Genomic DNA, 15190 nt, shown 5'->3' on the forward strand with positions numbered 1-15190 from the left:
GTTTTTCTCATCGAACAACATATGTCCGAAAGAATCTATGAATAATTCAATGCAATGCAATGGAGACTCATTAATCAAGGGAACATATTCGTAGACGATTGGACTACATTGAAAAGCATCTTCAGGTATGTTTTTCTTTCTTTAGATGAATATTTTTCATATGTGGAGACAAAGATTGAATCAAGCAGATCACAGTTCTCCAATGTTACTTCGGTCACCGTGTTCGATGGTATTGAAGAAGAAGTTCACAAAAAGAACAAAATTTTCTAAATGAGTGAGGAAAAAGAAGAACAAAGTGAATTATTCGAAATTCCTTCGACTACCATGATCGATACTGTTGAAGGAGATTTTCTTGATAAAATAAATACTAGTTTTTCAATGACGGAGAAAGAAAAGTTCAATGAGATGAATAACACAAGCTCACACAAATTATTTGCTCCGTATATAATCCCGAGAGAAGAATTAGTTGTTTCGAATCACAAAATTCCTTCGACCACCATGAACAATATTGTTGGAGGAGAGGTCCTTGATAACAAAAATACAAGTTATTCAATGAATGAGGAAGACGAATTGCTCACTTCCACTCCAAGAATGACAACCTTTGTGTTCATCTTCCATCTTCCTATTTCTCCGAGAACTTGGTCACTTTCATCTGGTTCAAGGTAAGAGTCCCGGTTTTGTCAGTACAGATGAAATTGGCAGAACAAAACTTGCAGAGGAAGTCAATAGTAGTAAAACAATTACGTGTTTGGTGCTATCACACTCAACTATATCAAGTTTAGCATCAAATCATCCACTTTCAGTAATAAAAACGCTTTAAGTCTTCATGTTATTCTTGATTGTTATGAAAGTCAACAACTTCATGCTATCTATGAAGGTACTTCTTTAGCAACAACTCTTTGTCTAACTACTGGTGATAAACAAGGACGTCTGGGGTTTGTTAATATTGCCAACATTAAAGGCGGTAAAGTTACTTTCGGATCTGCTTCTCCCGGATCTAAACTTGGTTCTACATATGCAAAATCTATTAGACAAATTCCTTATAATATCTCTATTCTTGAAATTGTTTCCCAACTCTTGACACTTACGGAGGGTTTGAAGTCTCATGCACATGTAATTGTTATAAGAGCTACAAACCGACCAAACCGTATTGCTAATGGAATCGGATTGACGACAGTCGATTTGATGAACAATTTGGGAAAGATTGAGAGATCTGAAACAAAGGAATTCATGGATCCATTAGAGGTAGGGGCAGATGTTAGTGTGATTGGTCAATTTGGTGTTGGGTTTCACTATTCTTCTCTTGTAGCAGAAAAGGTTATTATGACAATGAATAAAAGTGGGAGAAAAAGTGAGATGTCAGAACCAGTAAAAGGAAAGAAGATAAACAGTAGTAATAGTAAAACCAATCTTTCTTCTACATTAAACGTGAATTCCCTTGAATTTGTTCCAAGAACACGGATCCAAATTCCAAATTCAGGTTACCCAAACTAACAGTATATTGGTACTAGTAGTAGGTCTGGTCGATTTAACCCTAGGGAACAGAATTCAGTTCAATTGATTTCATATTCTACTCATACAATTCCAATTTTATTGAAAAATTTACTCAGTGATAATCTTTGATTAGAGATAGTCAAACAGGTGGAATATCAATTCAGCGATATGAGTTTATTTGCAAGTGATACCATATTGAAGCATATACTAAAGGATCCTGAAGGTTATGTTCCTTTATTTGTTATTTCGTCTCTTGGCGAAGAACTTCTGGGAATTGCTACAATAAGTCTTTCTTCATACTTGTTCATGTTACTTCACTCCTTGAAGATTGTTAAGTGGCAAATTTTGCCATGGGAAGATGGCACGATCAACATTGTTTATTCTTCACTCGTTGGTCGAAGCCTCGATAGAATGACAAAATACATAGTTGAATTTTTGAGAGAGAATAATGTGGGTATTATGATCCTCTTCATTGAATTACTAGATGACGAGAGATGTAGAAATTTGTTAGAAGTTTGTTTCCTGCAATTGATTTTGCGGGATATTTCACATCATGGGTTTCAGATTCTAGTTGGTGAATTGGTCTATATTTGTCTTCTTCGAATTTTTGGCAAATTTCGCGCAAAGTGGGAACTAAGGATTGCCTTCAAAATCGTCGCCAAAGTTACCTTCCACATCGCTAATATCTACCCGTTTTATCCGGACGAACCAATATATGACGACACCAACTTCGGGACAAGTTGTTCCACAAGGGGGAGTATGATGGCGGCCATCCCACCAATGGGCCTCACGGCTAACCCAATGACAGGCCCAACGGACAAGATCCCATAATAGGATAAATTCCAGTTTAGTATTTAGGGTTTCCATATTTAGAGTCCTAGCAATCAAGGAAAGTATCCTTAGTAGTTATCTTCTTTCTTTATTTGAGTCTATCTAGGAAAGTCTAATCTCTATATAAGAGAAGTCCGGTATGTCTTGTTAAGCATTGAATTAAATCATTAAATACAAAATCTCCTTGATTGCATCTTGTTCTTTAATTATTTCAGTTGTTCTTCGTTTATTCATCGTTTAATCGTTATTTTATCCGCTTTATTTCATTAGTTTAGTTTATAACAATGGTGGATTCCATTACTTTTACGTTTCTGCAACAATCTACATCACGAATTAAATAAAGACATATATAATGAAGATGATATGTCGCAGATAAAGAAAAGTTCTTCATTTCTTTCTTTATGGTTGGACAAATATTTTTATGGTTTTAAGTCGTTTTTTGTTCAAATCGGTTAAGGAGATCCGAATGGGTAGAATGAAGAAGATAAAACATTCCGACTAAAGAGGTTGAAATTAATTAATTTTTCAACCAAAGAGGGTGACATTAATCAATCAATTAAGAAGATGGGGAATTATAACCAAAAGGAATAGGTAAAACAAAGTTGTGATGTTAGAATCGATATTGCAGAGATTTTTCGGTCCAATAAACAAAATTCCAGAGACTTTATAAAGCTTCCAACCGAAATTAACCAACTGAAATCAATCAAGTGCTAAGATGAGGATTCCAACTCTTACTTTTCTTTGTTTGTATTCTTCATCGCAAAATTGATAATTGTTTTTTTTTTTTGTTGAAGTAAAATTGATAATTGTTAATAGAGTTGAAATCTTCAAATTTACTATTACTAGAGTTTATACGCTGAAATCTATAGAGTTTCATCAAGGAAAAGGTAGCAAACTAAATGATAATATCAAAAGGTATGAAACCCTTCCATTGTTAACGGAAATGGGGATGTTGTTAATTAGTGTAGGGTCTACATTTTTTTTGTTGAAGATACAGGGTCTACAGTATTCCATCTTCTTTTTGGGTGAGATGTTATACAGTTTTAGGTCTTAAGAGGGACTAATTTTAACCGAATAAATTTATTAGGTTGTTTCGTAAATAAACAGATTTCTCATACAAGAAACGTTGCTCTCCTTCTTTCATACAGTGTTTATACTAGGTCAGACCCGTTGATGGGTTAGTGCGGGTAGCGTGCCCGCATTGGGACCCCACCACAAAGGGGCTTAGTTAGTTCTTTAGATTTCGTCTAGTTAACCAAATTTAGCAAAAGAAAGAGTAAAATTAATGCATTGGATAGATACCAGCTCAGTTTTTTTTTTGTTGAACTATACCAGCTCAATTGGTAAGGTGTTGTTTGGCAACCAAAAGTATAAATACTTTTGCTTGTGGTAGAAGTACTTTTACTTTAAAAAAGTAAAAAATTATCAAAAATATATTTGGACAATTACTTATAAGTAAAAAAGCCAAAAAGTTAGTTTAGTAATGTAATTTACTTTTCTATTTTATTTTTCCCATAAAGATGCTTGTTTTTAACTGATTTTATTTATGATTTTCACGATTAGTCTTGTGAAAAAGGTGGCGACGTTGGTGGTAGTGGTGGTGGTGGAGCCTTCGAAGTATGGCGACGAAAGTGTGGTGGTGGTTGTGTTTGAGGTATGGTGGCAGGAGTCTGGTGGTGGTGAACGTATGATGATGGCGGCGACAGTAGTGTTGGTGGAGGTATGATGGTTGTGGAAGTGTAGGGGTGCTTGTAATGTGATTGAGGTATGGTAGTGGTGAGTATGATGATGGCGGTAGTGGTGGCGGTAGAGGTATGGGGATGGTGTTGGTAGAGGTATGATGGTGGTGGTGGTGGAGGTATGGGGATGGTCGTGGATGTACAGGGATGGTGTTGGTAGAGGTATGATGGTGGTGGAGGTGGTGGAGGTACGGTGGTAGTGGTGATTCAGATACAACGGTGGTGGTGGTAGAGGTGTGGTGGTGGTGGTGGTGGTGGTAGAGGTGTGGTGGTGGTGGTAGAGGTGTATGGTGGTGGTGGTGGTGGTGGTACATTGGTGGTGGTAGTGGTAGTGATGGAGGTATTGTGGTCCTTGGTAGATGTTATAAGTAATAAATACTTTGATTTCAGATCTGTTCGCCATGTTAGGACTTTGAAGATTATTTTGCAGCACCACCTCTTCCAATCGATTTTGTGAGGAGTAGGCCTAGATTAGAGACTAGATTTCAACAGTATAGAAGAAACTATACTCTGCCCTGATTGTGCTGACATGCAGACGTATTGTGGGTTATTATAGTATCTTGAATGGGTTTTTGCATTTTTGTGATCGTTAGATCTGTCGCTATAATTACTTCCACATACTTGTCTATTTTTCTGCATCTATTGACTTTTAGATCTGCATCTTTAGAGGTCAAGATTAGAGCTCAACATCGGTTGGTGGTTTTCATCGCCCTGCGGTTAACCGATTATCATACCTTAGGTTCAAATGTCTCGTCTATTTTAATTGAATACTACTTCAACCTTAGACCGTCTTCTATCATCTTCCATTTTATCACCAAGAAAGGTTTTAATGTATGGGATCAATTCATGTTTATTTGGATCCATCGCTTAACCTTATGGCTCATGAGCTCATATCGTCTGTCTTAGAAGAGATTTAACATTAGCATTAACCTTCCTTTCGAACCAGGAAGATACTTCGATTCTCATAATTTTGTCCATCTTAGTAGCCCACTTTTGTTTCTTACGCTTCAGCTCAATCTCTGGTGAACTCTTTCATGTTTGATTTTCAAATAGATTTAACTAATTATCCAAGGTCCTTAACATGCTCACTTCCACTCATTTTCGCAACTCATTTGCGATCTTTTGTCGGATTAGCTGAGTATTTATACTCGGGCTATGACGGCGATCCCATTTACCAAGTGTCTGATCAGATTCTACTTTATGGAACTCAAACGAATATGGTCTCTGCATATGGAGAATACTGGCGGGATAACTCAGAACCATCTTTTGGTTCCACTTTATAGACACCCTCGTTTCGTTCTGGAACTTCAGGGGTCTGTTTAATCCATCTCCAATGGTACAGGAAGACAGGTACTAGTTTCATCTTTCAATCTATCGGACGGAATCTCAAGACCAATTTGCATATCATCCTCTTGAAGAGCTGTCAGACGTATAAGCTACAGAATGAAGGAAGCTCCACTACTCGAAGCTATTTTATGCAATTCCTCAATTCTGTATTTTTGTTGTATTACTTTGTTTACTGTTATGTTTGTTGTTTAATTTGGATATTGTAATAGACCTTTACGTTAATGTATTTGCTTTCAACAAAAAAAAACACCATTGGTTTGGATACATGAATAATTTATTTACGTCTTATAGATAACTTATTTCAAATTTGTAGTCATTACTTTGGATGCAACATTTTTCTTACCACAAATCTATATAAAAGGAATTCTTTGGCATTGGACGAGAAATTATTAGCTACGGGCCTTTACTAGATAGTGTTCCTCCTGTGATGTCGTCTTACTTGCTTTGAGGAGGCGTTAGTGCCTTGATTTCTATTTAATCACAAACCTAGAAAATTTAACAAGTCATTATCCTCCAAAAGTGTTGTACCACTAAAGGTAAAGTTTGAGTCCTAAAGTATATTCTATTGTTGTAAATTGTCGGTCTATTTGCTTCAATGTGTATCGATATTTGCATGTAACTTAATGGAATTAAAGGAAGAGAAAAAGACAGAAATATTAAGATATACTAAACCAAAAGGGATAAACTTAAACCAAACTTTATATGAAGTATTTCTTTCAAACGTTTCTCCATCTCTTACCAAAACATCTCTTACAAACTCATACCAACAATACACCATGTACACTTATTTATAGGGTGGGAGAAGTAATAGGAAGTTGACACATAACCCATGTGTTGTCACTTGCATGGTCTGTTGTCACAACCAAGATGACACATTGCATATGGAGCACCCATGTAATGACACCACATATAGGTGGTTAGTATTTGTTTGGTAAGAGAAAGGTAATCTTAAAAGCACCCAAGACATAAGCTTATACAAATAATTTTATGGGCATCCACATCCCTTATAACACCTATGCTATATTTCCTCCCTTTATATAATAGAAATACCTAAGGGAGATGGGAACTCTTAGATGCGCCCCCAAAGTGTTAAAGGCCCATCCTTCCCCTCTCAAAGTCCCCTTCAGATTTATTTTGAGGGAGGCGCCTTTAACATTTTTAGTATGCGCCTTTAAAACTTATCAAATATACAAAATAGAATAATGTCCTAATAAATAAATTTATTTATATACTAACTCTGCTTAGAAATATTAGTGATGCAAATAAGCATAATTACGGGTGTACACGAACCGAGCTTTTAACGAGCTGCTCGAGCTTGGCTCGACTATTGCTCGTGTTCGACTCGGAGATTAACGAGTACGAGCTTAACACGAGCCCAAAATCATATTCGATTATGTAAACGAGTCGAGCTTGATCATTCTTTAGTGTATCTCGAGTTACTCGTGAACAACTCGTTTAACATACTATTATAATAGTGTATTACATAATTACGCATTAATATTGAAACTTGTACATGAAATATCAACCATTAAAAGAATATTGGAATATGAATCATTATCTTTATTATTGTATGTGACAAATGATCATTGAACTATTTGGATAACTTAGGAAGTTGTTTTAATTTGAAATATTTTGATAAACGAGCTTAAAACAATTCGAGCTCGAGCTCTTTCAAACTTATACCGTCAAATACACGAACCGAACTTGAACATCTTACTGCTCGGCTCGGCTCGACTCTAGTACACCCCTAAGCATAATGCATTCAAAGGGCTATTCAATTTTTTTTTTTTTTTATTGAGATAAGGGCTATTCAATTTTGAGTTAATTCCTATTTGGCCCCCGTACTTTGTGACCAGCTTCAAATATGGCCCCCAAATTTCTGTAAATTCAAATATGGCCCCCTATTTTCAAACAAATGTCATAACTACCCCTCATATTAATGACATTTGTCTGAAAATAGGGGGCCATATTTGAATTTACAGAAATTTGGAGGTCATATTTGAAGCTGGTCACAAAGTAGGGGGCCAAATAGGAATTAACTCTTCAATTTTAGAGTGACAAATGAGATTTCATCAATGTATACACAGTGACAATTAAACTACTTTAAGTTTATATTGCATGATCGTAATTGTCTGGTATTTTTGTTTTTCTCGTTTCTTTAGGTTGACTCTAGCTTGTCTGAATTTGAATTCCCTAAACATGGCTTGTTTTATTCAAGAGTACAGTTTTCATTTAGGATGTTGTAACCTAGTCTCTTAACTCAGACCTATTTAGAAAAATGATTGTTTCCCATCTATAATTTCAGTTCAATCCCAACCATATACCCTGTCTGGAATCTAGTCAGGATTACCACACTGAGTATCGATTCTCAACTTATACCTGAATAGTTAGAACCCAAATAAGTATGAGTAAATTATTTAGATGAGTCAGGCTTGAGTCAAACTGAGGATGTCGAAAATTGGTATCTCGATTACCATAGTGTAGCGCAAATTCTTGGTTGTTCCTTCTATTTGCTTCTGCTTTTCAGGGGATGCGTGATGGGGGGGGGGGGGGTGGTACCTGCACAACACTTTGATGATCAAGTCAATAGTGTGCAAGTACGATATTAAGGAATCAATCTCCGTGAAATAGGTATTATCAAGTTATATTTATTGTTTTTGCATGGTCTTGATCGAGTGGCTGAGAATGATCAGTGGCTAGGCACCTTACAGATAAAAGACATGTGTATGTTTCTGAGGCGCAGGGGATGAGCGTATGTGATAATCCAAGTATTAGTTATCAGTTGACCAAGTCAATAAGTCACCAAGGAGGTGAGTTCGAAAGAACTCTTCCACCTAAGCTATAATAGATAGGTGGGCATGAGCATCTTAGGCGCCTTAACCTTGCTCTGGCTCTAAGTACAACCAGGATTGCTAAGGTGATACCTTTGCTCTGCATCTTGGAGCAGTAAGGGAGGTCCGCGAATAGTTGGCTGATACCTTAAATCCCGAAATATGGGGGGGGGGGGGGGGGGGGGCTAAAAGTGTGACTATACTTTCCCAACCAAAACCTAATCTTTTCTTAAGTTCATAGTAAAGAAATCTCAAGAATCTAAATAACTTCGCGAGCAAGAGTCTATCAGAAGTAGCTTTCTTTACCCAATATACGAAGTCGGCGACAAGATTTATCTAAATACAAAGTATATGAAAGTAAGGAAACCTTTCCTTACTACGACTGCACAATCGCGATTGAATCTAAATAAAGCAGCAGGTTGTCCTTAAACTAGGCAGGTGAATGTTTAATCTCTAAACTCAGACTTTGAACTCAATTCTTTAACTGAAAGAACGCTTTACTGACTTGAGCGTCGGAGAGGTTTCCGAGTACGTTGTAGATACAATATTAAGGAATCAATCTCCTTGAAATAGGTATTATTAAGTGATATTTATTGTTTTTGCATGGTCTTGATCGAGTGGCTGAGAATGATCAGTGCCTAGGCACCTTACAGATGAAAGATATGTGTATGTTTCTGAGGCGCAGGGGATGAGCGCATGTGATAATCCAAGTATTAGTTATCAGTTGACCAAGTCAATAAGTCACCAAGGAGGTGGATTCGAAAGAACTCTTCCACCTAAGCTATAATAGATAGGTGGGCATGAGCATTTTAGGCGCCTTAAGCCTTGCTCTGGCTCTAAGTACAACCAGGATTGCTAAGGTGATACCTTTGCTCTGCATCTTGGAGCAGTAAGGGAGGTCCGCGAATAGTTGGCTGATACCTTAAATCCCGAAATATGGGGGGGGGGGGGATAAAAGTGTGACTATACTTTCCCAACCAAAACCTAATCTTTTCTTGAGTTCAAAGTAAAGAAATCTCAAGAATCTAAATAACTTCGCGAGCAAGAGTCTATCAGAAGTAGCTTTCTTTACCCAATATGCGAAGTCGGCGACAAGATTTATCTAAATACAAAGTATATGAAAGTAAGGAAACCTTTCCTTACTACGACTGCACAATCGCGATTGAATCTAAATAAAGCAGCAGGTTGTCCTTAAACTAGGCAGGTGAATGTTTAATCTCTAAACTCGGACTTTTAACTCAATTTTTAACTGAAAGAACGCTATACTGACTTGAGCGTCGGAGAGGTTCCCGAGTACGTTGGAGGTTTTCACAAAGAAATAAAAAAATCACTTTTTGGAAGTTGGAAGAGATTTACGCGTTAAAGAAGCCCAAAGAGGAAGTGAAAATGATGGATTCACTCAAATCCTTGGCCAGAAATCTGTTCGCTACCCCAGTGAGCACTTCTGCATATCTTGTTTTGTCAATATCAAAACTAGTGTTGAGATTATAAGCGGGGGTGTGGTAGAAGCACAGTGTAGAAAGAAAAATAAAGCACAGATCAAAGCAAAGGAACGAGAGGACACTGACCTAATGGACGACCGTGAAGAGGTGGAAATTAACCTGAACCCAGCCTCGAAAATAAATTCAGATAAGGAAGATAATTCAACTCGTACTCTGGTTATACAATCGTTGGCAGAAGTAAGGAAGAAGGTGGTGAAAAGATACACAACAGTAAGGAGAAAGATCGTCTTGCCACCTCTAACTTTTGAAATATTCGACATCGAAAGGCCCAAAGAATTTGAGCGTCTGCATTTGGAAAACTATGACGGCTTAAGAAATCTAAATATCTTCATCTCTGACTACTTTTCACTTTTGAGTCTGGCGACTACTGATGAATCGCATATGGTGTTGGGAATTATATGTATCTAATACATATCCTAATCCTCTAACTAGTGTTGGTAGCGGAATCTCAAACATATAATGTTTAACACTAAGTTATCCAGGATCATATACATGAACTAACTATGAATTAGTGGGTAGAAGAATACCTTTATTCGCTTTCCCACAAACTAATTTCTGACCAGTATCCGGAAGATAAAGAGCTTCAAGTGTAGCTCCTCTACTTGAGACACCGAATGAATAGCTTGAACTCCCTTCTTTCAGTCAACTAGGACCTTCTTGAAGGTTGAGATGAAGAACTCCTACTAGACTGGATAGATAGAATGGGAACCTTTTCTCTAAAATCTTCTTCTCTCTAAGATGTATGAGAGAGAATTTTCTTCTGAGAAAATTCGACACCTTTTCTGAACTCTAAACTGATCCTTATATAGGCATTATCTTAGTAGAGTCCCACTCAAGTAAGGAATCCTAAAAGCCCCTCAGAAAAGGTAAACACAAGTTAGAGTTTAATCTAACTAGGACTCCTAATTAGGATAAAACCCTAATTAGGATTTACACATGATGTTGTCGGCCAGACTAGCCCTTAATGGGCTTAGTGTGCCAGGCCCACACCCCTTTTATGGCCGGCCCGGGATCTCCCCTTTAAGGGAATCCTTTGTTGGCCCAAAAAGTCGGTTTTGCTCCTTTTTCAGGCTTCCTTTTCGAGCCCGGTTCTTTTCTATCTTTTAAGAACTATCAGACTGGATCATATCCATCTATATGCTAGTACCCATCAGTGTATTCTCACTGTTTAAGTTACCATTCTCATGTGTAACCCGTTGTAGGATCCGGTCTATGTTAGCCGCGGATATCCAAAGTGACCCGACAATCGTAAGAGGCTTCTAGCTAAGCATTACGACTCATAATTTAATCGGATTGATTGATCTTCCAAATAAAGTCATCATTATCTTATGAGCCAAATCGTACGCATTCCCATCTTGATCGAAAGACATTCCTTCGGAAGGATATACCGTCAGACCTTGAGGATATATATCCATCATATGGCGCCAGATCTTCCCTACCATTCTGAGAGGTGGCGGAAAGAGACACACCAGCAAGGGTAAAGGTCATCCCGCGACCTCTAAGTTTTGAAATATTCGACACTGAAGGCCCAAGGAATTTAAGTGTCCACGTTTGGAAACTATGACGGCTTAAGAAATCCATATCTTCATCCATTACTACTTTTCACTTATGAGTTTGGCGACTACTGATGAATGGGTATGGTGTAGGGTCTTCCCTACCATTCCGAAAAGTGCGCCAAGGTCGTGGTCAGCACCGGTCCCGCCGGACTTCATAAATTATTCGAAGATCTCGCTTCTGTTTTCTGCATTGCATCACTTTCCAAAGTAGCAAGTTGCTCGAAAAAAGCTGTGAGGACTTGTTCAATGTCGTTCCAGGAAAGGAGAAGTCACTGAAAATATGGCCCCCAACTTTGGTTTTAGTCTTGGAAACTCGTTTGCCTTTTCCTTCGACCAATTACTTTTTGTTTATTTGTTTGCCTCCTTTCTTGAACCCCTTGTCCTTTTGAACCACAAGAACCTTTTCTTTTCGTTAACAATTGTGACATTTTGTTTGACTATCTAAAGCATTGCATGTAATTCCTCAGAGGTTTTGTCCTAACCATTCATATTGTAGTTCAATCTAAATTTATTAGATCTATTATGAAGTGAGTGAAGGACAATATCTGTCGCCAACCATTGGTTGTATGGAAATCCTAGCCTTCCCATTTTTCCAAAAAGACCAATCATTTCGTGTAACACCCCTATTTTCTTCATATACCAAATTGGGTGGAAATAATAAAAGTCTAGGTCAGTTTCATTTTAGATGAAATACTGGTGGGTTTAAAAACCCTATTTTTCTTCACTTTTGAGGAAACCCTATAGAGAAAAAAGAGGGTGCAGCCGCTCCTTAGTGAAGGGAGGAGGAATAAAGAAGAAAAGTGATGGAAATAGAGTTCTCTAGTGAGAGAACGAGCCATGGCTGTGGTCTTAAAGTCATCTAAGCCGAAAAGAGGTAGATTTCCTATCTCCTAATTTTTTTGTAGGCTCTTTCAATTTATTCCATGATAGGTATAGTATTGTTAATCACATGAAAGAACGATTAAATGGCTTAGAGACTAGTTTTATCTAGAATTTCATAAAACATATAGAGAGGATAGTATTTCGCTCTAAAGTCAACTTACATCTGGTATTGATATATGAAGAATATCGGTGTGGTTCTTATATTTTTGGAAAGGTCATTTTCTCTACTTTCTAGTAGTTCAAACGGTTCGTTAATCCGAGTTCCGAGTGAAGAGTTACGTTAGTTTTCGTACAAGGTGTCAGAACAGTGTCTACTGCACGTCGGTTTATATTAAAATTGAATCTGGTGTAGATATATAACGAATATAAGTGTGATTCTTATATGGTTGGAAAGGTCTCTTCGTCTACTTTCTAGTAGTTCAAACAGTTTGTTAATACGAGTTCCAAGTGAAGAGTTACGATAGTTTTCGTACAAGGTGTCAGAACAGTGTCTACTGCACATCGATTTATATTAAAATTGAATCTGGTAAGGATATGTAATGAATCTAAGTGTGATTCTTATATTGTTGGCAAGGTCTATTCGTCTACTTTTTATTAGTTCAAACGGTTCATTAATCTGATTTTCAAGTGAGAAGTTATGATTGTTTTCGTACAAGGTGTCAGAACAGTCTCCGATGGACGAATTTATTGAGATAATTCACATGGTTTCTGTTCTTTAGGCAATGTATTTCCTAGGTAGATACCTTCTAGTGGTGAGTCTATGTTTGTTAATTATTATTTTTATTTTCTTGTTTCGGATTGCGATCCATGTGAGGATCTACTATGAGCATCATCCTTTCTGTCTTGTCATGTGTTTTTTACTTGAATTGTTTGGTGAGCTTGCTTGTAATTCTTGATAAGAGTCAATGTTTGTTGTGTATTGGTCTGAGATATCTGAACAAGAGTTTGATGATTGTGTCTTTCGACATAATGTGTTTGTCGACGTACATGTCAAGTTTGTGGCTATAAAGGTTTACCTTAGTTAAAGGCATGATATTTTCTATCTGCTGAAAAAAAAAGGAAAGATCGTTGTATTATCAGGGTTAGTATTAGATTAAAATACGAGAACCGGAAAATATAATAATTGATCAAAGGACATAAATTATTAGTTTCTAACGGGATTGGATAAATCTGATATATTATGTTAGTATTCACTGTTAAATTTCAGATAATGCCAATAATGAATATGAATGCAATGCTTCCTCGATTGGGGATTGAGCTTGCCTACCCAAGACTTAGGTTTGAGGAAATCTACTGCAGTTGGGTTTTAACCCAGCTATTTTGTTTTTCAGGTAGTGATTGTGCACTCATGGTAGGTGTTGCTCGTGGATCTAGTTTGAAAGTCTCAAATCTGCGATTTCAAGGCGGTAAGCTTGAGATTTGGAATCTGGGGCGCTATAAAGTGGTATCAGAGCTCTAGGTTTAGTGGTCCTAAGGTTGTATTGTGGGTTTGATTGTCGTCGTTAGACACGTCATTGTTAGGAACACTTTAATTAGTGTCTTGCACAACTGGTTGAATCTAGAATGTGCTTTTGGAATTGCTTTCTTGTGAAAACTTGAAAGAAGTTGTCTTTGTGTTTTCGGAATCTAAATTGTGAGTGCAAATTTTCCATGGGAAGGATAATGGCTATTGATGTGATGTACTTTTTGTTTGTGATGCGTGCGAGTAAATGTCTTATTTGACCGTGATGTCAAACCTAAGGTATGTGATTGTGATTGTAGCAATACATATATTTATGATATACATGAGGGTACTGAAAATCCCTACTTTTATGGGGTTTTGGGTTGTTTGAATGTGTGTTGGGTGATAGTATAACAGTTGATTATGAATCAACTTAAAAATTTGTTTCGATGAGAAAATGTTAACTGAGAATGGTTGGATCGACATGTGGGTTGATGCAAACATGAGTTTGTTGTCGTGATAGTGGACAACTTCGTGGACCATGATTTTAAGTTCTATTTATTGGATTGAACAAAGAATGGTTGGCTAACTTGGTGGGTCGATTGCAAACACTAGTTACTAATGCGATATTGGATAACTTGGTGGACCATGATCTTGAGTTTCGTTAATGGATTGAACTAAGACTAGTTAGCTCGACATGTGGGTCGATCGCAAACACGGGCTTGTCAATGTGATATTGGACAACCCAGTGAACTATGAGTTCTAATATGGATTGACGGTTATAATCGATTAGTGATCGGTGGTTGACTCGACAGGATGATCGATGCAAACACAAGTTCATTCTTGTGGACCACATACTTCTAGTTTGAGAAGTAATGAATTGAACTAAGATTGGTTGGCTCGACATGTGGGTCGATTGCAAACACGGGTTTGTCAATATGATATTGGACAACCTAGTGGACCAGGGGCTTGGGTTCTAATATGGATTGACGGTTGTAATCCATAGGTGGTTGGCTCGACAGGATGATCGATGCAAACACAAGTTCATTCTTGTGGACCACATACTTCTAGTTTGAGAAGTAATTTACCAACTAGAGGTTGGTCTGCCGCCTGCTCATATGTAAAGTGTTCGTGTTGCATGGATCCCCTCTTTGGGAGGTATCAATGGTTTATTAGGAGGTTTAAGTCGATGCAAACACGGATGCTAAGTGAAGCTATCTAGTCGACCTCAAAAATTGGTTATGCCCCTCCAAAAGGGAAGTTGTATTGTATGAATCCTTTCAACCATGTAACAGGTTGACTTCAGTTGTGTTGTATTTTTTGTGCTTGTATAACATTTATGTTCTAGCATTTGCTACACTTGATTGCACATTGTTTGTTATTGTGGTATGTTTGATTTCGAAAACGAAATCCTCTTTTTAAGGTGGAAGATTGTAACACCCCTATTTTCTTGATATACCAAATTGGGTGGAAATAATAAAAGTCTAGGTCAGTTTTGTTTGGATGAAATATTGGTGGGTTTATAAACCCTATTTCTCTTCACTTTTGAGGAAACTCTATAGAAAAG

The sequence above is a fragment of the Eschscholzia californica genome, unplaced genomic scaffold (assembly GCF_041429995.1).
Source record: "Eschscholzia californica isolate CP2 unplaced genomic scaffold, dmEscCali1.0.p SCAF_2, whole genome shotgun sequence".
Taxonomy (NCBI): Eukaryota; Viridiplantae; Streptophyta; class Magnoliopsida; order Ranunculales; family Papaveraceae; genus Eschscholzia; species Eschscholzia californica.